Source organism: Pongo abelii, chromosome 1, assembly GCF_028885655.2.
Source record: "Pongo abelii isolate AG06213 chromosome 1, NHGRI_mPonAbe1-v2.0_pri, whole genome shotgun sequence".
Classification (NCBI taxonomy): domain Eukaryota; kingdom Metazoa; phylum Chordata; class Mammalia; order Primates; family Hominidae; genus Pongo; species Pongo abelii.
Window position 1 is genome coordinate 11,974,339 of NC_071985.2, and position 12,484 is coordinate 11,986,822.

The 12,484-nt window shown below is 41.5% G+C and overlaps 1 protein-coding gene across 1 annotated transcript in view; it reads right to left on the bottom strand.

The window, feature by feature from the left end:
- RYR2 (ryanodine receptor 2) overlaps nt 1-12,484 on the bottom strand; it is a 786,704-nt gene that overhangs the window by 570,071 nt on the left and 204,149 nt on the right. The window lies entirely within an intron of this gene.

Consider the following 12,484-nt stretch of genomic DNA (forward strand, 5'->3'; position numbering starts at 1 on the left):
AAAATGATGAAGTAAATGCGATAAAGCACCTTACATAATGACTAGCATACAAAAGGCACCAAATGCACAGTAAGTAAATGGAAAACACAGGTTCTATGTGGCAAGAGCCTAAAAAGTCTGACCATTTACGTGTTTTGACATCTCAACCTCAAAGAAACAAAAGAAAACATAACAGAGTAGTAAAAGAGCAATATAATCATCAATGCTTCTAATTAGAGAGAAAAGGGACACACAAGTATATTCTAGAAACCCTTCACCAAGGTGGTATGGCAGGGCAGAGGTGATGGGAATAAAGACTCAAAAGCAGACAGCAAGTTTTTGTTTTGTTTTGTTTTGTTTTGTTTTGTTTTGTTTTGTTTTGTTTAGCTAACCTAAAGAATATGCTATATGGCCGGGCACGGTGGCTCACACCTATAATCCCAGCACTTTGGGAGGCCAAGGCAGGCAGATCACCTGAGGTTGGGAGTTCGAGACTAGCCTGACCAACATGGAGAAACCCCGTCTCTACTAAAAATACAAAAATTAGCCAGGCGTGGTGGCACATGCCTGTAATCCCAGCTACTCTGGAGGCTGAGGCAGGAGAATTGCTTGAACCTGGGAGGCGGAGGTTGCAGTGAGCTGAGATCGTGCCATTGCACTCCAGCCTGGGCAACAAGAGCGAAACTCTGTCTCACAAAAAAAAAAAAAAAAAAAAAGAATATGCTATATAAATTGGAAAGGTGCCACTCTAATTTGTATTTAAAATCCTGGTAATGCTTTGTATTTGCCTTTATTTCCTTTTTTTTTTTTTTTTTGAGACAGAGTCTTCCTCTGTCACCAGGCTGGAGTGCAGTGGCATGATCTTGGCTCACTGTAACCTCCGCCTCCTGGGTTCAAGCCATTCTCCTGGCTCAGCCTCCTTAGCAGCTGGGATTACAGGCGCCCACCACCATACCCAGCTAATTTTTGTATTTTTAATAGAGATGGGGTTTCACCATGTTGGTCAGGATGGTCTCAATCTCCTGACCTCGTGATCCGCCCACCTTGGCCTCCCAAAGTGCTGGGATTACAGGTGTGAGCCACCACACCCAGCTGTATTTGCCTTTATTTCCTATATGGTAGCACCAATATTTAATAGCATAGCTTACAGCACCAGCCACAGGCAAAGCCCAATATTTTTAACAACCACCTCCTAACTGACCCTCCAGGTGCTCACTGATTTCCAGTGAACATTCATTTGTTTTCTTTAAAAAATAATTTGCTAAAAAAAATAGCATTATTCTCATAGGATGGGTACATCTGAATATAAATTCATGTGCAGTGTGGCTATAATAAAAACAATCATGAAGTACTTTGGAGCTTATATAATCTGCAAGATCAAAGCTATATTGTGGTGTAATAAAAAAAGAACCAAAAATTGTGCTGGTGTGCTGGTGTGCTCAACGCCTTATCAAATCCCCAGAGGCTTTTACTATTTTGTCTCACCTACCCTATGGAACTAACTCTAACATGCAAACTACACTCTTGGGTAAGTAACTACACTCTTACTCTTTTGGATGCTAGAGGCTATCTAAATACAATTTAATACATTATTAATAACTAACTAAAGATGGTTTGGGAATGAGAATAAGATAAGACAGCAAGACAAGGTAAAAACAAAACCACAGACATATGGGACAAGTGGGAGTAACAGAGCTTAGTCAGTAAGCCCCGGAAGAAGAGAAGGCACACCGTCTTTACCAAAAGTACAGTGAATGCCCATCCTGGCATTAACTTATTTAATCCTGACTCTACCCCTGCGGTATAAAGATGACCCACACATATCTAGATGAGGAAAATGAGGCATAAAGTAACTTGTTACTCACAGAGGGCTTATCAGACATATTTCCAGAAATTGATCACTAAACCTAATTCATTTGAATCAGATTCAGATAATTCAGTCTGTAATCCCATCCCACACTGCTTCTAGAGACTCAATTGATTTTACCATGTATGTTACCGATAAAAGTGCTTCTCAATCTGTAAGGTGCATCCTATCGCCCATGGATCCTGCTAAGATGCAGATTCTGATGGGGAAAGTCTTGAGTGGGGCTGATTGTGCATCTCTAACAAGCTCTCAAGTATGAGCCACACTTGAGAGCTTGTTAGATGAGGATCTAGGGCCCAGAAAGGGACCCAGAAAATATATAGATCCTAAGAAAGATACGAGTTTCTTTTCTTCTCTTCTCTTTTCTTTTTTATTTTCTTTTCTTGAGGCAGAGTCTCAGTCTGTTACCCAGGCTGGAGTGCAGTTGCACCATGCCAGCTCACTGCCACCTCCGCCTCCTGGGTTCAAGTGATTCTCCTGCTTCAGCTTCTCAAGTAGGTGGGACTATAGGCAAGCGCTACCACGCCCTGCTCATTTTTTGTATTCTTAGTAGAGACAGGGTCTCACTATGTTGCCCAGGCTGGTCTCGAACTCCTGAGCTCAGGCAATCCACCCACCTTGGCCTCCCAAAGTGCCAGGATTACAGGCGTGAGCCGCTGCGCCCAGCCAGATATGATTATCTTTTTGATATATGATATAGGAAACCTATAGGAGTTTGAAGACAATCTTTAACAGTCAAATATTAAAATAAGCCTGTGTACTTTGGACAAATCGGAAATTAGAGCTCGTGTGGAGATGCCCATTAGTATGTGAGATGTACCAATCATCTAAGGGAAAGGAATGGATTTAATACTATATTAAGCTATCCTATCCAATGTATGAGACCAACTCACTTATGCAAAGTTTCACTTCAATCCAGTCCCTTAACATTGTATGACGGAGTGCATGGTAAGTTCAGGAGAGCTCTGCTATACCACCAAGGAGAGAGGCTATAGCTACAGCTTTCAATCATGGTTCAGTTCAGGAGAGCTCTGCTATACCACCAAGGAGAGAGGCTATAGCTACAGCTTTCAATCATGGTTCAGTTCAGGAGAGCTCTGCTATACCACCAAGGAGAGAGGCTATAGCTACAGCTTTCAATTATGGTTCAACTTTGAATGATACAACCTAATCCGACACACTCATCAAAGCTTTTGCCAGTTTACCCAGGAGCTGCTTTTATTTTACTTTCCAATAAGCAAAAGGTTCCTTTTGGACAGAAAGTAAAATATACCGAACACTTAATGAACCAAACACCAATTCACAAGCCACCTGCCAGTTGCCTTTAATTAACCCCATCATTCATCTCAAAGCACACTTCCTCTCCAGAATAACTGTGGTCTGACAGCATGCAGAGTAGGCATTTGAGAGGTTTTGATAAATAGCTTAATGTTTTCTATTTTTTATTATTATCCATATGTAATACATCTGGTAGGTAACATATATGAAATGTACATGAGGATACCGTGTACATGCACATGTGCTCACACATACATGTACACACACACACACACACACACACAATCTAGTTTCTATTCCAAGAATAAAGATCAACACTGCCAAATACTGATGGGATCCAGAGGGTTAACCTACCTGACAGGACAATAAAGATATTAATCAAAGTATGTCTTCCTGAGTCATAAGGCCTCTTCCGAATTAGTCTTTGCTATTCAGCCCCTGAGGTGCAGACTTGTAATTCGTATGTCTTGCTTTTGCATTTTGGTTGCCTGTGCCAATAGTGTTTCTGAGTGCTTAAATGAACATGACGACCATCATTTTTTTCACCTTGGCCCATAAGCACTAAAATCACCCTTAAATACTCACCCTTTACTAAACAAACATGAAGAAACAAATTTATTGATCTTTCTTTATACAAATTCTGGATGAAATAATAAATAATCAACCACTTAAAAGAAACCTCAAGAGCAATTAGATAAATGGAAGCACTTACAAAAGTGTGACATCCACCTTGGAGTTACCAAGTCCTGTGGATTCTACTCCATCAATACTTTTCCAATCCATCAATTTCTCACCACCTTAGTCTAAGCTACAATTATCTCTCATTTTGACATCTTCAAAATCCACTGAATGGTTCTCCACACTGCAAACTCCCTTCCAGGGAGCTTTAGCTTGAAGCCACACCATCAATCTGTACTATACGGTGTGCTGGATTAAAACCCTTCAATGGTTTCCAATTGCTCTAAAGATAAAAGCCAAAAAATCCTTGAGCCGGCCAGGCGCGGTAGCTCACCCCTATAATCCCAGCACTTTGGGAGGTCGAGGCAGGTGGATCTCTTGAGGTCAGGAGATCGAGACCAGCTTGGCCAACATGGTGAAACCCCATCTCTACTAAAAATACAAAAATTAGCCGGGTGTGGTGGTGTGCACCTGTAGTCCCAGCTACTTGGGAGGCTGAGGCAGAAGAATCTCTTGAACCTGGGAGGCAGAGGCTGCAGTGAGCCGAGATTGTGCTACTGTGCTCCAGCTTGGGCAACTGAGCAAGATCCCACTCAAAAACCAAACAAACAATCAAAAAAATCCTTCAGCCTACAAGGCTCTGCACTGCATGGTCTGGCACCAGCCCAATATCTCCAACCAACCTTCCTTCATGCCTTTTCTCCTACAGGACTTTTGCATGCACTATTAAACCCCTTTCTCTCTTCTCTGGTTAACACTTACCCATCTTTCAAATCTCAACCCAGGCATCCTTTCAAGGCTGTGTTGAGATTGGACCCACCAAGCTATTAATTCTAATTCTTTTGTTTTGTGCTCCCATAACATTGTATTTTCTCTTTTAGTTTCTTCAATTGTCATCATGCATTCATTTGTGTAATTATTAATGTCTGATTATTAAACTGAGTCTGGGCCAGGCACAATGGCTCACATCCCAGCACTTTGGGAGGCCGAGGCAGGTGGATCACCTGAGGTCAGGAGTTCGAGACCAGTCTGGCTATCATGGTGAAACCCCATATCTACTAAAAAAAAAAATACAAAAATTAACCAGGCATGGTGGTAGGTGCCTGTAATCCCAGCTACTCGGGATGCTGAGGCAGGAGAATTGCTTGAACCTGGGAGGTGGAGGTTGCAGTGAGCCGAGATCACGCTACTGCACTCCAGCTTGGGTGACAAGAGCAAGACTCCATCTCAAATAATAATAATAATAAAAATAAAAATAAAAAATAAACTGAGTCTGTTTTTACCTAGAATTATGGCCCCAGTATCTAGCATAATGTCAGGTATGTAAAAGGGCCTCAATCAATAGTAGTTGAATGAAAGAATAAGTACAAACAATGCCCAAAATTTGTAATAAGTTAATACCACTAAATCAGCACTACCCTTTCATTGAATTGCCCACTTCGGACATTGCAGTTCAAAAACAAAGTTCAACATGAGATCTTTCTCAATAGTGAAGAAATGTTGCCTTCCCCAAATCACCATATTGAGGATTGGCCAAATGAGAAACTGTAGCTACAATGCAGATAAATACAAGCCTTAGTTAGCAAAGAAAGTAGATAAGGCATTCAGGGATGCCTAGGGACCTCACACTTGGCCAGACAGTACACCGGCTGATCCCAGAACAAGATAAAGAAAATAGAAAACCTTCAAAGAATCAGGAGATGCAGAAAGCAGGAGACAGAGAAAGCCCAAAGCTTAGGGATAGCAGGGGCGGCGACAGTGGAAGAGGGGGATATAATGGGGACATGTCAAGGAGTGAATTATGGGAAAGCCTATGTGTATGCTCGTGTGTGTGTGTGTGTGTGTGTGTGCATGTGCGTGTGTGTTTGTACATTTAGTAATTCTGAGCAAAGCTAGCTTGACTGCTGCTCACAAACCTGTGAGGTCACACACAGAAAACCACTTCCACGGTCGCCCTATCTAAAATAGCAGCCCCTATCACCCTGAGTCCCTTGTCTTATTTTTTCCCCTTTATTATCACTACCTGACACTATATTATATGCTATTTGCTTTTTAAAAATTTTTCTGAGCCACCCCCACTAGAATGCAAGTTCTGTAAGGGAAAGGACCTTGTCACTTTTACTAATGGTGATCACCAAAGCATGTAAGAATGCTGGCTCACAGGAAGCACTCAATCAAAAAATATCTATTAAATAGACAAATAGATGACCTCTAATCCAATTTGATCCTAACAAGGGGGTGGTATTTAGAGGGGTTTCTGCCTTTCCATTACAACAAATAAGAATCAAACAAAATATACTCCATTCCTTCCATACAAACATCTTGAAGCATTCAAGGGTGAGCCTACGCATTTTATTTAGCATCTCCCCATGCCAGTTTCACATCAATTTCCTGATTGATATTTAATAACAAGGAACAGAATTCATAAACCATGATAGTGATGTTACTTGCAGACAGAAATCATTTCTTTGCAGTTACTTAGACCCAATTCTGTCCATTTTTATGGGTTCCAATAGTATTAGGATCTGTGTGAGAGCAGGAACAAGATCTGTTTTGCTCCCCAGTGTATCTCTATGGTCTAACACTGTGCCTGCAAATGTAATGAACTCAATAAGTGATTGCTTATCACAATCCACCTTAAGATTATTCATAAATACGTTCTGCCATGCTGACAGATGGAGTCTCTTTTTAGAACTGCCAAGGTAAGATCTTATTTAATTTCCAATCAAAGCTGGTATTGTATGATCCCATTAAGTGATTTCATGGTTTCATGCAGCGAGGAAATAGGGCAATATTGGAGGAAAATTACCGATCCTGTCTATTATTGCTGTGACAAATTTTAATGTATCATAAGCATCCACAGCATCAATATAAAACCCAATGCATCACCGGAAAAAAGCAATGCAGTCCCTTCTTTTTCCCCTATTTTAAGTACAACAATGCTCTTTGTGTACATAATCTAAACAAATCAATCATATATTATACTCTTGAAAACTCAATAAATAGTCTTAATAACTCTGGTCATTTAAAAAAAAAAAATCTCTCACATCATGCCAAGTGTTTTCCCTAAACTCTTACTCCTCCTGTCTTCCGAGATTTTTTTCCAGGTTTAGGCTTTGTGTAACTGGTCCTCTAAGTTATGTCCTGAGAATTTTTCCATAATTAGCATCAACTCAGAAAGCTCACTATATGTATCTTATCCTGTGGTTATCTCTCCAGCACATCAGCTTAAACTCTACAGAAACCAGTAGCTTGATGAAAATAAATGCTTTAGTGAAAACCTAAGTTACTAATTAGCCATTTTAGACAACTGTACACAGAAAATGTTCAGTCAGGCCGGGCGCGGTGGCTCAAGCCTGTAATCCCAGCACTTTGGGAGGCCGAGGCGGGCGGATCACGAGGTCAGGAGATCGAGATCATCCTGGCTAACACGGTGAAACCCCGTCTCTACTAAAAATACAAAAAAAATAGCCGGGCGTGGTGGCGGGCAGAGGCAGGAGAATGGCGTGAACCTGGGAGACGGAGCTTGCAGTGAGCCGAGATTGTGCCACTGCACTCCAGCCTGGGCGACAGAGCAAGACTCCGTCTCAAAAAAAAAAAAAAAAAAAAATTTCAGTCAATATATGTTGAGTTGAATTCCTTTGTGTATTTCCTGTGACTATAAAACTCTTGACTGGGTGCAGTGGCTCATGCCTATAATCCCAGCACTTTGGGAGGCCGAGGCGGGTGGATCACCTGAGGTCAGGAGCTCGGGACCAGCCTGGCCAACATAGTGAAACCCCATCTCTACTAAAAATACAAAAAATTAGCTGGGCTTGGTGGTGTGTGCCTGTAATCCCAGCTACTCAGGAGGCTAAGGCAGGAGAATTACTTGAACCCGGGAGGTGGAGGTTGCAGTGAGCCAAGAGAGTGCCATTGCACTCTGGCCTGGGCAACAAGAGCAAAACTCCATCTTAAAAAAACAAAACAAAACAAAACAAAACTCTTTAGAACAGAGATCTAATATTTATGGAGGAAAGGCCAGAACTGGAGTACTGGATTCTGACAATTTTGTGATGAGTAAATAAGACATGATTTCTACCATCACTGTTGTCAAGTCTGCTGGAACAGTACAGAATGGAGAACAATTCTCAAACAACATCAACAGTTTCTTTCAAATAGTCATTCATCATTTAAAAGATATTCACTCAGATGCAATACATGCTAGGAAATATTATAAGAGCTAAATTGCCTAATAAACAAAAGATCCCTGAACTCATTAGGCTTGCATTCTAGCAAGAGAAGGGGACGAATTTTAAAAAATAAACTAAAAATCTGAAAATCTTAGAAGGTGAAAGTTCTATGGAAAGAAAAAAAAGAATAGTATAAGGGGATCGGAAATGCTACTAGGCTGGGGGAAGTGAGGTTTTGAACAGAATTGCCAGGGCCTCATTGAGGGGGTGACTTCTGAGCAAAGACTTTAAGGAGGAATGAGAAATTGACCAAATGACGATGTGGAGACAGGGTCTCGCCATGTTGCCCAGGCTGGTCTAGAACTCCTGGGTTGCAGTCTGCCCACCTCGGCCTCTCAAAGCGCTGGGATTACAGGTGTGACCCACAGCACCCCACCAAAGTGTTTTATTTCTTTGTAAAACACTTGTGACCTGCCTTCACTCGTCCCACAATATAACCGTCCCGGTGGAGTGAGCACCAGTGGAGGAGGAGCAATCTAGGGAGAGGGAAAGCTGGTGAAAGCCCCCTAGGCAGGAAAGCATGGACTTAGCATCATCAGCAAATTTGCAGCTAGAGCAGAGTAAGCTAGGGGAAGTGGGTGGGAGATGAGGTCAGAGATAATGGGCCCAGACCATGGAAAGCCTTGATGTCAGTGTAAGACCTTTGGATTTTACTGGGGGAAAAGGGGAGCCACTGGGTCATGTGCTACACTAAATGCAGAGTGTAGAAAGGCAAGGAAGAAGCAGAGTTACCCCAAGGGTGCTCACTGCAACCACTCAGGGAGGGAGATGGTGGCTCAAACCAGAATGGTAGCTGTGGAAGTAGAGAGAAATGATCAAATTCTAGATATGTGTTGCACTTATCAAGTGCCAATTATGTTGTAGGCATGGTGATAAGTGCTTACAAGTTGATCTCATTTATCCCATCATTACTTTTGACATTTATGTCATACGGACAGATAAAATGTTATCTATGCTATTTTTTTTTTCTTAAAGCAAATAAGTAGCTAACAGAATAAGCTGAGGTAATTCCAAATAAAAGAAGCCAATATTTTTGGACTTTCACTGAGTCTATATTTATTCATTTAAAATACAGGCAGTCTTCAGTTTGCATGCTAGTAGAGGACCATAAAAATGTCTTCAGACAAGCTTTGGGAAAATTCACATTGTTTATCATTGTTCCACAACCTTTAAGAATTTTTGTCCAAGCATTACAGACACCCTATGATTTATAAATGTATAGACAACATTTTCTAAATAGTAAAACTAAATGTATTTAGTACACTATAATTTAGAAGATGGGAAACATTGAGAATTAAGGTGTTTTATTTCTTATTTTATTTTATTTTACTTTATTTTTGTAGAGACAGGGTCTCACCATGTTGCCCAGGCTGGTCTAGAACTCCCGGACTTAAGCGATCTGCCCACCTCGGCCTCCCAAAGTGCTGGGATTACAGGTGTGACCCACGGCACCCCACCAAAGTGTTTTATTTCTTTGTAAAACACTTGTGACCTGCCTTCACTCATCCCACAATATAACTGTCCCGGTGGAATGAACATCTTTGCTATCCCTGGACAAATTGTCACGCTCCTACATTTGAATCACCTTCGGGAATTTTCTCCTTTGTGCTTTCAACGTGCTGAAATATCTCTGAGGGTTCTTTAATGTGAAGTTTTTCACCTGGCATCATTTACTCTGGAACACCTACATCCTATGGGTCAGAACCATTTTCCTTGTACACGTCAATAAGCTCACTTACACTAAGTTCCTCTGGGTGTGTATTTACAGGCGGTCAAAGGGCAGGACTGTCATCATTCCATAGCCAGGTCATCCTTTTAGAACTCCTTTATGTTCATTTGGAATTCCAGTTCCCAATGTTATCACTTTTTGTTTCTTTGATGCACTTTCATCTGTGTTAGCCAATTTCCACTTATTCATTTTTTGTAAATCTTGGATCACTGGGGAACAAGAAGGTAACAACACTACACATTTTGCCTTTTATGCATGAACTAAAAACCAATACACAGTGATCAATCATTCACAGACTCTAAAAGAAGTGACATGATCACATCAATCACATCAATATGATGTGCATCTGTTATTTGACAGTGATTCATATTCATAATGTGGTGATACTACAGAATAATCTAGTCTTCTCATAGTTTTAATTGCAGTAATATGATTGCATTTGAACTACTGTGTAACTACCTAGTCTTCAGTTCCCCATCAGTGGATGAACTGGACATCCTCCAAGGTCCCTTCAGCCCTCACATTTTATGGTTCTGTGAAAAGGGCAAAAGAGGAGAAGAGAATTCCTCCCATGTGCAAATTCAAGCAGAGAAATTAACTGTACCTTTCACATGTTTACTGTATAAACCTATCTGTAGCCTTCTATTAAGTAGAGGAAATGACAGGATATTTCATTAGTAGGCATAACTATTTATGCTGTGTATGTGGTTTTATACAAGGTGACGGTAGTCTCTCTCTCTCTCTTTTTTTTTTTTTTTTTTTTTTTTGAATGAGACAGAGTCTCACTCTGTTGCCCAGGCTGGAGTGCCGTGGTATGACTGGCTCACTGCAACCTCTGCCTCCTAGGTTCAAGCGATTCTCCTGCCTCAGCCTCCTGAGTAGCTGGGATTACAGGTGCACACCACCATGCCTGGCTAATTTTTGTATTTTTAGTAGAGAGAGAGTTTCACCATGTTAGCCAGACTGGTGTTGAACTCCTGACTTCAGGTGATCCGCCCGCCTTGGCCTCCCAAAGTGCTGGGATTACAGGTGTGAGCTACCATGCCTGGTCCAGTAGTATCTTTTTAATCTCAAAAATAATATAGCTACAGAAGTAATTTGTTGTTCTGTGCTGATGACTCTTATGCAAAAGTTTAAATACAAAATGACACATAAGAGATTACGGCCTGTGAGGCCAGTATTAACAGTGTGCCTTGGTAATGTCAGCCAAAGGGAGCTGGACAGAAACACCCAAATACCAGACACCATCAAGATGATGTCAGAGCCCTCACTTTATTTCCAACAGTCAGAGATGGCAGCTGGCCAAGCAGAAGGCAGAAGGCAGAATGTTGCTCTGAATATATAAACATTTCATCAATGCTTTTCTAGTCCCAGTTTAGTAGAAATAAACACTTCTATCAGAAAGGAACTTTACTTTTTCATCTTTAATACACGAAATCAGGAAATCCATCAGTGCTGAGCAAGTATACTGTACCAATAAACTCTAAGTTAACCCCTTAGCATTCTGTCACAGTCTGACTGTTGTCAACCAACTGATTCAGTCTCACTCTGCGCTGTCCTCACAGGCCATCAGCAATCTTTAGTGACCTGGACTTTTAGTTCCTGCCAACTAAGACATAGCAAAAATAAAAACTTGAGACATCTTCAGAGAAAGTCTTGAACACTTTTCTTAAATGTCACAGAAACCAAGAAGTACCTAAAAGAATATATAGATATGCCTTTATTTTATGAATAGCCACCAATAATGATCACATTTTAGTAGGTCTATTACCCCAAATTTTGCCATCCCCCATAGTTCCTTATCTTGATAAGTGGCACTGTCAAGCAAACAGTAATGAATGCCAGATTCCCAGGCAGCATCCTGATGACTTCCTCCTCCTGACTGCCTGTAGTCCTGTTACCTGCCCTGACATCACCCTGGCCATAGAGGAAGTCAGCTTCTCACAGTCCATCAGACATATTGCATGGTCTACTTCCTCCTCCATCTATAACACCTTCTCACGTCATTCGCCACTCTGCTTGCTACAATCCAGCTGCACATACCTCTATTTTGTTCCTCAGATGTGCAAAGCCCTTTTCTCTCTTTTTCTTTTCTTTTTTTTTTTTTTTTAGATGGAGTCTTATTTTGTCACCCAGGCTGGAGTGCAATGGCGCGATCTCCGCTCACTGCAACCTCCACCTCCTGGGTTCAAGGGATTCTCCTGCCTCAGCCTCCCGAGTAGCTGGGATTACAGGCACCTGCCACCACACCTGGCTAATTTTTTTGTATTTTTAGTAGAGACAGGGTTTCACCATGTTGGCCAGGCTGGTCTCGAACTCTTGACTTCAGGTGATCCCCCCGCCTTGGCTTCCCAAAGTGCTGGGATTACAGGCGTGAGCCACCGCGCCTGGCCACAAAGCCCTTTTCTACCTCAAGGCCTTTGCTTGTTCTTCCTCCAGATCTCTGCAAAACCTGCTCTGTCCCATTTTTAAGGTCTTATCTTGTTAGCCTTCTCCTTTCCTTCTCACCCTACCTTCCTTCCCACCATTATCTTTCCAGTTCCTTCATAACATGCATCACACTCTATAACTGCTTAGTTTACTCAACTGTTTCCTTGCTCACTATCTTCTGGAACAGAAGCATGCACACTGCATGAAGAAAGACTCTGCCAAACTTGTTCATACCGCATCCCTCGTACCCAGCACATAGCAGATATTCAATCCTCTATTTGAAGAATAAAG